The 13461-nt window shown below is 45.3% G+C and overlaps 1 protein-coding gene across 1 annotated transcript in view; it reads left to right on the top strand.

Moving 5' to 3' along the window:
• LOC142765689 (uncharacterized) overlaps positions 1-13461 on the top strand; it is a 109045-nt gene that overhangs the window by 72558 nt on the left and 23026 nt on the right. The window contains exon 2 of the mRNA XM_075867131.1: positions 8055-8152. The gene's annotated coding sequence lies outside the window, so the exon portion shown is untranslated. The remainder of the gene's footprint in view (positions 1-8054; positions 8153-13461) is intronic.

The raw sequence follows: 13461 nt of genomic DNA on the forward strand, positions 1-13461 counted from the left end.
AATTCCCATATTTTTGTCCTCAGACGATGGCTCATACCCAACGCCGGGAACTGACGTTAATGAGTGGATTTTTCAATTAGGTTTTTGAAGGTGTCAATAACGCTACTACACTTCTAAAGGTAAAATTTTAATCGAACGTGATCAGGGTGCAGAATTTAGCAAGGCATTCTCTCATTTTCAGTCATAAAACCCTCAATGTCGAAGGTACTTATCCCTGCGGATATATAGCGGACCAAAGGCATTAAACGAAAAAAAAAAAACTGTTGTTTGACCGAGGCCGTATTGTGAAATAGCAGCAGGTTGTAAAGAAGCCAGCTCCGACATCAATGAAAGAGAAAAAAAAAATATGATCGTCACGGAACGGCAGGCGCGCGCTCTTCCTCCTCTCCTTGATCTCATGTCTCGCACAGAACACGTGTGCCGATTGGTCCTGCGTAAGATGCAGTAACATTGATTGACGAAAAAGAGGAGAGAAAGAGAGAGAACTAGAGGTAGAGAAAGAAAGAAAAACAGAAGTATAGATGGACAACAACAAATACAGAGAAAAAGATATAGAAAGAAACGGCTGATACAGATAAAAAGATGAAAGACAGATGAAGGGGGCATAACGAAAATTAGGAAGGAGAAAGAAAACAGTGAGGGAGACAAATATATACAGAGGGAAAGAGAAAGAAAGAAAAAAAGCGGGAAATATAGAGTGAGAGAGAAATAAATAGAAGAACGAGAAATTAGAAAGATCCTATGTCTTTCCGATTTCTGTTCCTCCTGCGCGGCGAGGGTTCTCTCTTCTTTATCTTTCTGCTATTATTTTATCCGGCTTCTCCCATCCCCTACAAGGCACTGTGCCGTGTCTTGTCTTGTCACCCAGATCTTGGCTCATACTCACAAGGGGGATTGGCCACACTGTTGCTTATAATGGAAATTTTTTTTATACAACGCTTGCTAAAAAAAGAGAGAGAACTTAGATAAGAACATTATTAATGTTCCTTTGAAAAAAAAAGTGAAAAAGTGCAGAAGAATTTGATAAACCAGAATGTATAAAAGAAATTAGCAAGAAAGAAGAATGGGGACAAAGAATTGGATATATCTAGCAGTACCACAAGCTGCGTATCCTTCCGGTTGCCTGAATGAATTTATGTAGCGCTGACCGAATAGCACGGTGGCCCGCACCCTGCAAGTCAGTCTGAAATTATGTGTCTTTTTCCTCTTTTTCAAGAACCATGCATTTAAGGAGGAAGTACACAGAGCGATATAATTAGAAGTAAACAGAGACGAAAAATAGGAAAACAGAGAGAAAGAAAAAAAAATTAGGCGAAACAAGCAAGACCGCCCAGTTGCGAGCTTTTCTCAGGATTAATGCTTCCCACACCATTATTGCGAAGCTGGCTGATTTCCCCCCCCCCCCCCTTTCCGTTACGTCCACGTATTGGTCAAACACAAGACCGTCTGAGTACTTCAGATTTGCGCGCCGTGAAAATCAAGTGCTACGCATATGTTCTCCCTGCCTAGCTAACCTCTTACCGCTCTTTCCAACCTGGGTGCGCTAGGTTACCTCCAACTTATTTTTGTCTCGTCCGCTGGAGACTACTAGGTGCGCGACACAACACGAAGTGCCAAGCGCGTGAGCTAGATGTTTATACACTCGTGGCGACATCTATTTACTCGCAGCAAAACTGAACGTCGCGCTTTCAGCCTCCGAAATAGCCGTGTCGATTGAATCCCGAAGGCCGCGAGCTGCCACAAATAGTTTTAGTGACCAAAACCAGGGAGCAGCACAAGTTCTGTTCGCCTAAAATGATTGACTCGTGAAAATTTGCTTATTTTATGCCATTTTAGAAGAGAGAATAAACCAAATAAGTGTTTCATGCCCCCTCTGCTTCTTTCTAAAATGGTATAAAATCTTCAAAATTCTTCAAAAACTTTCATTATTGAGTCTTCTCATACTGCTGGTTTTACCAATTGTTGGCTTTATGCGTAAACATGTGCACTTTTGTAAACACGAACCTTCAAAACGCTTTTCGAAATTTTCTGCTCAGACATTCTTTTGTAGTTAGCAAAATCATGAAAATAAAAAAATGACAGATTCCACGTCCAGTCGCAATCGATGATATTGGAAGCACGAATGAGGAAGGCTGGTATGTCTCTTTAAAATCAGCACAACGTTTCGTGGCCGACGTACGTTACGCCGTACATGATTTCCTTGTCATGAGTATCATCTTTGGAGGTGTCATTTACCTTCGTCGTCGATTCACGTCACGTAATACTGAATTTGGCATATGGGAAGCAAGCGAAACGGCCGCGATTGCATCATGAGTGTGGTATGTTGTCATGTTCTTACATGACACGCATGTCATGATTATCATGCTTGCACCACTCATATACCCTCACCTTCCATTCATGTCACGTAATACCAAGTTTGGTATACGTGAAGTTAGTGAAACGGCCGCGAGCGCATCATGAACGTGGCATGTAGTCATGCTTTTGCATGAAACGCATCTCATGATTATCGTGTTTGCACCACTCCTTCATATACCTTCATCACCCATTCACGATTCCTAATACCAAATTCGGTATATGTCGAGCTAGTGAAACGACCGCGAGCGCACCATGAGCGTGATGTGTAGTGATGACTTACATGATGCATTCATGTCATGATTTCCACGTTAGGGTCTATCACTTATGTTCGCCATGCACCATACCATCTCGCACCATACCAGTTTTGCAATATGTCATGAGAAGGAAGCCCGCGCAAGAGCTGCAACAAGATAATGGAATGTAGATAACGACCTTCATGTCATGATTTTCATGTTATGATTAACCACTTATGCTCGTCATACACTCATGTTATACCATACCAATTTTGGTTTCGATACCATTATCGAAACGGCCATTATCGATACCATTATCGGACGGACGGACGGACGGATGGATGGATGGATGGATGGATGGACGGATGGATGGATGGACGGACGGACGGACGGACGGACGGACGGACGGACGGACGGACGGATGGACGGACGGACGGACGGACGGACGGACGGACGGACGGGTGGATGGATGGATAGATGGATGGATGGATGGATCTTTGTGCAAGAAATTTCAATTCTAGCTTTCCCATAAATATGTTGGCATAATTGGGTGCCATTTTGGTGCCCATAGCGGTCCCGCTGATTTGTCGAAAATACTCTTGGTTAAATTCGAATGAATTTAATTCGAGGACCATCCTCGTCAAAGTTGCGATGGCAGAGAAATATGGGGTGTTAGATTGTCTAAGGTCTGTGTACTTGTTTTGTAATGCAGCTATGCCGTCATCGTGAGGAATATTTGTATACAACAAAGAGACACCAAGAGTAACAAAGTACGAGTTTTCCGGCACAACCAGACCTGCAATGTCTCGAAGAAAATGTGTGGTCTCTTTTATGTACGACGCGAGGGTGCATGGAGTGTGGCTTATTGTTTGTCCACGTACCCCAATATGGGTTCAGTTATTGTACCGATGCCTGATACGATTGGTCGACCTGGTTTGCCGGGTTTACGAATATTTGGGAGGATGTAGAAGCGGCCTGTACGAGGGCATGCTGCTCGCATTAGTTTGTGGTCAGTGTTGGTTATCTTTCCTGGATCCGATATTTTCTTTAGTTCTGTTGATACGATACGTTTGTATTCGTCTGTCGGATCACCTGGGAGGCGTTCGTACAATTGTGAGTCGTCTAGTTGGCGGTATGCTTCTTGCAAATGATCAAATCATGCGTTTCAGACATATCCATGATCATTTTGCCTGTTCGGTCAGTATACTCATCTAAATCTTCCATGTGTGCATTCATATCTCCTAGTATAATTATCTCGCACTCTCCTCCTCATTCCTCAAGGTCCTTCGATATACACTCTACTATTGCCTGGTTTTCCTCTCTGGCCTTTGCTCCCGTCCACAAGTACACCACATCAAGGAGTGTCATCTGCCCAGCTACTTTCCTTCTTGACCATAAATGTTCCATGCATTCTGCTTGACTGTTCGCCAACCCATACTTTTATGTAGGAATCCACCGATTCCACCCCCCCTTTTGCTGCCTTCTGTTCTATTGCAATATTCCCATACGTAGTCCGGATTGCAAGGTGGTTGCTCCATGTCCCGAAGATGTGGCTCCACAATCCCATGTACCATCAGCTCCTCCTACCTCAACTGCTCTTCTATCTCTTCCCACTTTAACCTCTTCCTGCCACCCTGCGTGTTAATATAGCCTACGTCTGACTTAACTCGGCCCTTGTGCTTACGTCGATTTCTTCTCCCACGGACTCCGTGTGGCTTGAATATTTGTGCTCCTTTAGAATCGTCTTTGGCTACGCAGTTTGGCCTCAGGGTTCTGGGTCCCCCTACAAAAGCTGTGGCTTGAAGGCCCATCCTATTACCGACTCTCCTCCTATTAACGACGCTCCGAAGCATAGTTAAACTTAACGCTGTCTGGAGGCGAGTACGGAAGGCAGTTGAAATAATACGTTGCGCCCATCAGGTGCAACGCTGTGGCAACCATGCACCCAGTTCGATGAGCAAGACATGTAAAATTCCGCGCGTCTCGTGGTAGCTCGCGGGACACGATTAGCGCCGGTGCCCCGTCTCGTCTCCTTCTTGTGCGCCAGAGGAGGGCTTATGTCTTTGCGTGCTTCCGTTATGTCGGAACGACCGGAAGGTGTCTGAACGATCGGCAGAGAGAGCACGCGAACAATGTTAAAAACGGGAAAGATGGTTTTCTTGCCCAGCACTGCACTGAGTGCAAGTGTGTTCCCCTCTTCGAGGAAACAGCGACGTTGTACAAACACAGAGATGTAAGCACCCGGGTCATTGTCGAGGCTGCGCAGATGGCACGCGAACAGGTGCCTTGTGTTAGCAAGCCCTCCGTGGCTTTGTCCGAGAAGGAGCGCAGGTTCCTCGAAGGATTCGGTGCGGGCAGGTAATGCGAACAGGTGCCTTGGATTAGCAAGCCCTCCGTGGCTTAGTCCGAGAAGGAACGCAGGTTCCTCGAAGGATTCGGTGCGGGCAGGTAGCTTTACCTTTCTGGTTCGGTTTCTTCTAGGTTTTTCTTTGCTGTTTTTCAGTGCCTTTGTATTTGTGTTGTTTGTTTTTGGTTTTCTTACTCATGTTCTGCTCTTGTCCCATGGTCACTGTCTCCTCTATATATTTTCGTGCTCTGCGCAATAAACTCAGTTGGAAGTTAGCGCTCGTGTCTTTCGTGTCCTTCTTGTCTCTGTGTCGTCGTTTTGTTCTCGCGCTATAACTATCGTCATGCCATACCAACTAGCCCAAGCTGCCACACTTCTAAGTTACATTCCGTGAACCACTGAGTTCCCTCGGCGCGATAGTGAAAACGCTAAGAGCACAAAAGAACGCCGCATCGGAACGACTCTCAGGGGAGGGGGGGGGGGGGGGGGCAGGCACTGCGCCGTGCTCCCGACCGGGTTGCAGAAATTAGGTGCCTTTCTCATCTTTTAACCACTACCACCACCACCACTCTCTGGGGCCCAGGTGTCTTGAGATAGAAACATCTAGAAGACCCTGGTGGCGCTACAGACTCTTTACGGCGTTTTTGCTTGTAAGGTACGAAATTTCTTGGATTACTTCTCGCCGTTATAGCGTGGAAAAAAAAAACGAGTTTCTGGTGGTAAAATCATTGAGTCATTTTTCGTTGCCAACGCATCGGCTGCAAGAAGTCTCGCTCGCCTCCGAAAATAAAACAAAAAAATTGACGAATTATCGGAATGCCGAATCTTAAAGTAGGAAAAGTTAAAAAGTAGAGAATAAAAAAAAAGATGACTAAAAGTCTAAAATGCCGAAAATTGGAACGCCAAAACGTCAAAATGCCGAAACACCGAAACACCAAAGTGTTTCGCCGAACTATACACAAAGGTTTTAAGATTAAGGTTCCGCCGGCCTTGTACGATTTAGACATGGTTTCGTCCTCTTTTCCAAGAGCCACGTTGTTTTCGCTTACGGTTCAAGGTCTCAAAAAAGAATTAAAAAAATCGGAAAAATACTTCCTCACATTTCGTCGCGTAGCAGAGTCATTTCTAGTTGCCTACGATTCTTTGTAGAAAACTTAAAACGTCGACATTGTCCCGGCAACCCAAAGCAGGTGCCAAACGATTTTCGTGTAACCTTTGGTTCTTGCTCTCTGAATGGCGGAGTCGGCCTCTAATCGCTCCTCCTACGTTGACTTCGAATCTGTCTTTCATGGTTCCTTGTTCACCGGGTTTCATGATTCGTTGTTCATGAGACGGAAATAGCGTGACTTGAAATTTAATTTGGTTTTCGGCATGGTTCAAGTGATTGATTATGTTTTTCGGAAATTGTATTTTTCGACACTTCGTTTTGTCTGCGCTGCCACAAAAAAGCGGTCGAAGGATTTAAGCACTGTCTGCCTTTTCAGGGGCCAACGGCAGCCGCGCCCTCGTTTTGTGGGCGCAGTTTAGTAGGGGTTACTACTAACGAACACGAGATCGGTGCTTCTCATTAGGCGCCGTCCCGATGTGTACCAACCCGTTCCAGCCAACTCGTACATAGCAGTCTCTTTCGACATTCAGGTGACGCATAATGCCTTATTTAACCAGGCGAGACGAACGATATGGGTTACTACGGGAAAGCTCAGATTTATCGGAAAGCAGCTCGCATACAATGAATATAAATATAATAAATAACATTCGTGAACACAGCGTAAGAAGAGGCTCGCTTTGACGAGTGTAGTGAAACTGAACTAAAGCGGCCGTTCACGTTGATTGAAGGGTGAAAATGCGAACATTCGATAAACAGGCAGTTCTGGTGTGACCAAGACTGCCTGCGAAGCATGTGTGGACAAGATGGGCCGGGAAACTCAGCCTTCCTTCGTGAAGCAGCATTTGCCTCGTCCGTCTTGTTCTACTTTGTTTTCGTTTCTGACTTTTCATGCACGACGTTACCACAAGATATCTCGTATTCAAACGAAAGCGCGCACTTGAACTCAGTTGACGCGACTTTATTGAAAATAACAAGGATAAATAACTTGCTTTTGAAAGAACACAACAAGATGGCTGGTCACGGCAGTGAGGCAGTCTACGTTCATTTTTCGGTGGTCTCTGCTCGCACATTCCAGCGCTGCGAGGTCCCAAGGTTTTAGTTTACTTCTTTAGAGTGTTGCTTTCCCCCTTACTCCTTACTACCCCCATTCCACGGATGAGGATGTATCAAACAAGAAAAAGGAGCAGTGGCAATGGCATACAGTTCTTCTGCTCCCGGAAGCGCTGGAGAAACGAGTAGCCCTTGCGCCCTATTCAAGGAACATGTCCACTCGTCCCCCTTTTCCCTGCTCTCCTGCTACGCGCTTTTCGTTTTTTTTTTGACACAATGGCGGTCGGCGCTCGCTTCGGCGCGGCCGTCCACGTCCCAAAAGATGCTCAGTGACTTTTTCTTCTTCACTCTCCGAAGTTGCATTACACATGAGTCATGGCGTTTGGCGTGTAGCTGCAGGATCTGTCTACAGGGGAGAAAGGAACTCCAACCTGTCCTTCCTTTAGCGTGTGCGTGATCATCTCGAAATGGTGGCCCCTACCCTCCTGTACCTCCTCCCCTTCTCCCCCCCCACGACGTTGTCTGTGAGTATGTCGGTGGGGTAAGAGGTTAAAGAAAAGAAAAACAGGGTATTTCTGTAATCTTTGCTGGACGCTGTGCCATGCTTCGAAACACATTTCTGCACCAGGCATAGTTCGCCAGTTCGCGGTACTGGGAGCTTACCTAGTTCGCGGTGAGTTCTAAGTACCCACGCACCTGCTCGTGGTCACCGACCCATGCCGGCCATTTGGTTTTTGTCCATCTACACTCTCAACACGCTCTGAAGCTGCTTCCGTCCCCTCCTCTCTCTATCTCCAACGAATACGATCGCGTCTTCTTATTGGTTGGTCCCAAGAGTAATCCTCATTCTTGACTTCCAAGCACCATCTCTCTCTCTCTCCCTCCCACTCGTAAGACCACTGGCTGCACTTCCTATTGGGCTGCAAAGGTTAGCGATTTTTTTTTTTTCCTCCTTCAACAGAGGCACTACCGACACCACCACCACCGGACGTCTATAAAGCGGAGTTCGGGGTCGCGCGCCCGTTCCTTGTAAGCGTCTCCAAACTCCAACTGCGTCCGGTAAGCTTTTTCTTTGTTTCGTTAAATTTTGAATTGCTCAACAACTGCTTTGTGTCTCTCGACGACGTGTATGCCTGCCCGTAAAAAACAAAACAAAAGAAACGTTCATTTGAAAGGCAGTGCTTGCGTAGTCCCTCATAATTTCGTCTAGTGTGCCTTGATAAGACATGCTTGGGCTAGTTCGTGACTGGAAATCAACATATCTGCACAGCGCAAGACGAGTAGTTACAACGTAACTACACAAAAAGAGTCAGCACTCTTTCTGTCCTTGTCTCTTCTTCTGTACTTACGTCGTAACTACTCGTAGTCTTGCGCTGTGCAATTATATCTAGTGTGCACTGTTTGCGCACTTACGTCACCTTCGCTATGAACGTAAGGCGACTCAAACGCCGTCGCTATTGTTATCCAGTTCATCCAAACATAACTTGGAAGTTCAGTATGCCCTTCTCGTAACTCAGAAGCACGCTTCCCTGCATTATTGCGCATTCGTCTAACTCATTGAGGCGGTGATCATGGTTGAAATGAAGGCAAAGCTCTAAGTGCAACGTTTATATTTCTTACGTAAAAAAAAAAAACGCAATGGGCTTTTGTTCGCACTGTGGCCGGAAAAGGACTATGCGGACATTAGTCGTGCAGACTGAATCATCCTAAAGCTAATTTTAAGTTTAAAAATTTTCAGTTGGGAACACTTAACGTTCCTGCTGTATCTTGAATACGATTTTCTCAACCAAGGATGTTTCGGGGACACCTTTTTTTACTGGCGTAAGCGATCACGGACCCCTAAAAGTGAATAAATTGAAGAAGGGTGTCATACGTTATGGTTCTCCCTGGTAAAGAATGGTCAAATGAAAATGTCACGCCATTATAATGAACTTTGAAATTTGAACACACATTCAAGCCTATTTCTAGGCATGTTTGCTCTTGAAACATGCAAACCTGTAAAAATCGTGCTCACTTGCATATTTATTATTGCAACAAAAGCTTTACAACCATTTCATGAAAAAAAAAAAAGGCACTCAAGTTAGCTCCGTAGCAGCACAGATGTGTTAAACAGTGAAACTTACGTTTGAAGAGGAGGGGGGGGGGGGGGGGGCGTTGTCAATGGACTTGCGATGCCTAAAGGAAAGTTTTTTTTTCTTTTTCTTTCTTTTTTCACTAGAAGGTAGGTTAAACCGACCCACATTTCACTGCCGCCGCTGTATACTGTACCGAGAATGGTAGCTTGAAGTTGTATTTTAACCACAGGGAGCGCAATACCAATGTACAGTTTTCGACACGCAAAACAGCCGCATTGTTTGCGCAGTCAACAACACGTAGCTTTTGCTAGTGAATGAACAGTCTGCGTTTGTGAAATGTATATATTGGTTAATGGCTGCTTTCAGGGTGAACATTTTGCTTCTTAATAGGTATCCTTGTCTGGCCACGCTCATTATGTGATCGCAGAAAATGGTTACTTTCTACCACCCGATTTTTAATATATCAATCCTTAGTCATCACTGGTTGAAACAAATCGCGTACGAGAATTGGTAAGAGGTCATTTCTTTGGAGAGGCCCGGGAACCAATCCCATTTGATTGGTTCATTATCACCTTCACTACCCTTGCTACTAGGATGCCCCGCCATGGTGGTCTAGTGGCAAGGTACTCGGCTGCTGACTCCCAGATAGCGGGATCAAATCCCGGTTGTGGTGGCTGCATTTCCGAAGGAGGCGGTAATGCTGTAGGCACTTGTGTTCAGATTTAGGTGCACGTTAAACAACCCCAGGTGGTCTAAATTTCCGGAGCCCTTCACTACCGCGTGTCTCATAATCATATGGTGGTTTTGGGACGTTAAACCTCACATATAAATCAACCAGGATAACAGCGCAGCATTTTTCAAAGCCCCGAATTTAGGGACAGAGAAGGCAAAATGGAATTTAAGCCAGCATAAATAATCCGAAGGAGAAACCATCGTGAGGGCGCCAATAAACACAACACACCAGAAGAGACAGACGAGGACAGATTGCGCCTGTGCTCGTCTGTCTCTTCTTGTGTGTTGTGTTTATTTGCACCCCCATGCTGGTTTCTATGTCAAAGCACTTACTCTCCCAACAGTCAACTCTTTTGAATCAGAAGGAGGTTATCTGATTGCTGGTTACAATCAAGCCACAAGTGAAGTTTAATACTTCTACATAGTGATAATAGTATACTGTATTGGTGGCGGTGGCTCCGTTCTTATTTATCCATTCATCCACCCACTCTTCCATGTGATGCCACAGAGATGTTCTCTAGGCCACTGCTCTGCAGGCCGGTGGGGCTTCATGGCGACCGTCGGGACTTTTCAAGTCGTTCCGTAGCTACACGTTCTTTCGTGCTCTCCCATTACGGTGTTCTTCTGTTCGCCAAAAGCACCCTGGGGAAACGCAAAAGAACGCGAGGATTTGGGTATGTAAGCTGCTTTGGAGGCACCAACACTAATACGATGGTAGTGGTTAGAAGATGAGAAAAGGCACCTAATTTCTGCAGCCCGGTCGGGAGCACGGCGCAGTGCCTTATAATCCGATGGAGAACCCTCTCCTTCATGTGAACCTCACGTTCTAGCAAGAGTTTACGCAGTCGCATCGACCATGGTGACTTCAAGGAAAAGCTGTGATTAGGGCTTCGAAAAGAAGAAAAAAAAGGGGAGGAAACGCTATTTTCGTTCTTCCTTTGAGGGGAGAAGGGGGGGGGGGATGGCTTAGTGCCTTGGGAAGGGAGAATCCGTTGTTAAGATGTTGTGAGAAACAGAAACGAGCTGGATGCACAGCGTCGTGATTTGAACTCTGGACGCCGGAGCAACCAGCTACATGGAAGAAAGGACCGCAGGTTCCGCGAAACCAAAGGCTTGCAGAGGGTCAGGACGGAAGCGCGACAGGGCAGCAAAAAGGCAGGATCGAACAAGTAGGCGCTTTTTCGGCCAGACTACGTTTGACCTCGCGCCAGCCATTGAATTTTCTCCGAAGCGAGCTCAATTTTTGTCAGTTACTGTCAAATTTTTTAACTGTTTTCCCTTTTTTTTCCGATACTGTCCTCGTTGTGCACCTCCTCTCGGTGCAGGCCCTCGCTAACTTTCCAGCCTCAACTGTTTGCCTAGCCTTTGGAAGATAAGCGAGGCGTGGAGGTTTAACCCTTTCAGACGCCAACTATTAGGAACTGTCTGTAAATGTTTCAAATCACTACAAAGTTATTTCAAGGCTCTCAATAATTATATATTGCAACAAAAATAACGAGATAATTGTTGAACTTAAGTGTGCCTTAGTAAATCGTTTTAGTTAGGTTGCAATTAAATATCTCTTCATCCCGAAGTCATCGATACTTACTTTTGGCATAAACAGAATCTAATGTCAGGCTAGAAGTATAGTGCAGATTAATTTTTGGTTATGTCAATTATCAACAAGGAAAATTTCTGCTTCTCACATCGCTTGCAGGAAACTGCGCATCACACTACTCGACAAACGTGGTAGTGCCTTCAGAAAAGTGTTCATATATATCAGTACACTGCAAATTAAGGTAAATGAAGAAAAATTAATCAACAGGAGGTTCAATTCATTTAATGTACTATATATCTTGAAAACGAGTTGCGCACACAAGTGCGCCACTTGTTTTCACTTTTTTGAAGGCACGTGGTAGTGCCTTCAGAAAAGTGATCATATATATCAGTGCACTGCAAAATTAAGTTAAATTAAGACAAATTAATCAACAGGAGGTTCAATTCTTTTAATGTACTATATATCTTGAAAACTAGTGGCGCACACAAGTGCGCCACTCGGATGGTTCACAGCAAGCTGTGAACCATCCTTTAATTAGAACCCGAACTTCTCTTCCTCACCTCCCAACCACCACCATTTACGCCGGCCCCGTGCGCAGATGCGTCGTAGAGCGGGCACCCCTGGTCAAACCTAAATAGCGCCTGAAAGGGTTCCCGAATCGACAGGCTGCCGAGGTAAATCCGGCATTTTTTTTCTCCCATTGCCTCTTGCGCCGTGTAATAAGCGCTGCGGCCTTGACAATTGCGCATATTTGCATCAAGTAACACTACGGAATCACGCCGTATTGATGTCTCGCCAAAATATCCGTAGTATTCGTTTTTTTTATTGACAATGTCAGCACGTATGGATGCAGAAACTTTACATATCAACCCTTGCTACCAGGCGCTATAATGCACTCCTCGCCTCTTATTTCTTCACAAGACACGCAGAAACGGATACATGCTGCGTCTCCTCCGCTGCTTGCCTAGTTGTAGACGCACAAAAGCAAGATAGTCAATCGAAACAAGGCAGAACGGGCGTGCGGCTGCAGTGCATGGCGAATGAGGGTAAGGAGAAAATTGGCGAGCCTATATCCCTTGCGGATGGCCCAATCGAGAGCTTACGTTCTCACGACGTTACGTGACAAGACCACTGGCGGCACGAATGGTCAGTCTGTAGAAATCGTCAAGGCGGCTTTACTACACTGTAGTTTTACTGTATACGGTTTGCTTTCCAACCGCTCAAACTCGTTCACATAACTACTTTTCTCGCTCAATTGAGTTTTTTGCCTTTCCCCTGTTCCTCACAAACGACAAGTCCGCCAAGCGAAAAAAAAAAGGAAACAAAAATTGTGCTCGGACTACTTTCATTGCTATTCAAGTGAAGGCAGGCGAATGCGACAAAACGATGTTTTCTCCCAACAATGACTGTGCGGCTGTCCCAGCTCTAACCAACGTTTCCTCGAACCGAAGCACCTGTCGTCGTCGTTTGTAAAGAAGGGAGTGGGGGAAAGCAAAAACACAATGAGATGGGAAAAGCAGTCTGGGAATGATAACTCATGGTTCGAAAACAACTTTGCGGGAAAGTCAGCTTGGGTTGCGCAAATGGTCAATTCAGAGATGTAAAAACAGTGTGCGAGCAAGGCAGTCTGTGAACAGAAGTTTTTGGTTGAAAAACAAACCATGCAGCAAAGCCGCCTTGAAAATTTTTGCTATCTGTCCACGGTGCCGAAAAGACTTGGAAGATCAGGAGAGAAGTTTTTGAGCAAATAACAGAAATGCGGCACCCAAGCACTGTACTTGGATGAATACTACGGCATTGTTGGGCTAAATGCCAGAGCATCCCCCGAATGACTGGTTCCTCTGTAACATTGGTTAAGTTATGAAGATTGACAATCTCTTAGTAATTAAGAAAAACATTTGTGATGTTTGTGTACATTCATTGAAATTATTTTTTATTTACACAATACCGCAGGCCCGAAATTGGGCCCAGACAGGTGGCGAATGTACAAATAAATGCACTTAGACAACGTCAAACGCGAAAAA

This window comes from Rhipicephalus microplus, chromosome 6, assembly GCF_043290135.1.
Source record: "Rhipicephalus microplus isolate Deutch F79 chromosome 6, USDA_Rmic, whole genome shotgun sequence".
Classification (NCBI taxonomy): Eukaryota; Metazoa; Arthropoda; class Arachnida; order Ixodida; family Ixodidae; genus Rhipicephalus; species Rhipicephalus microplus.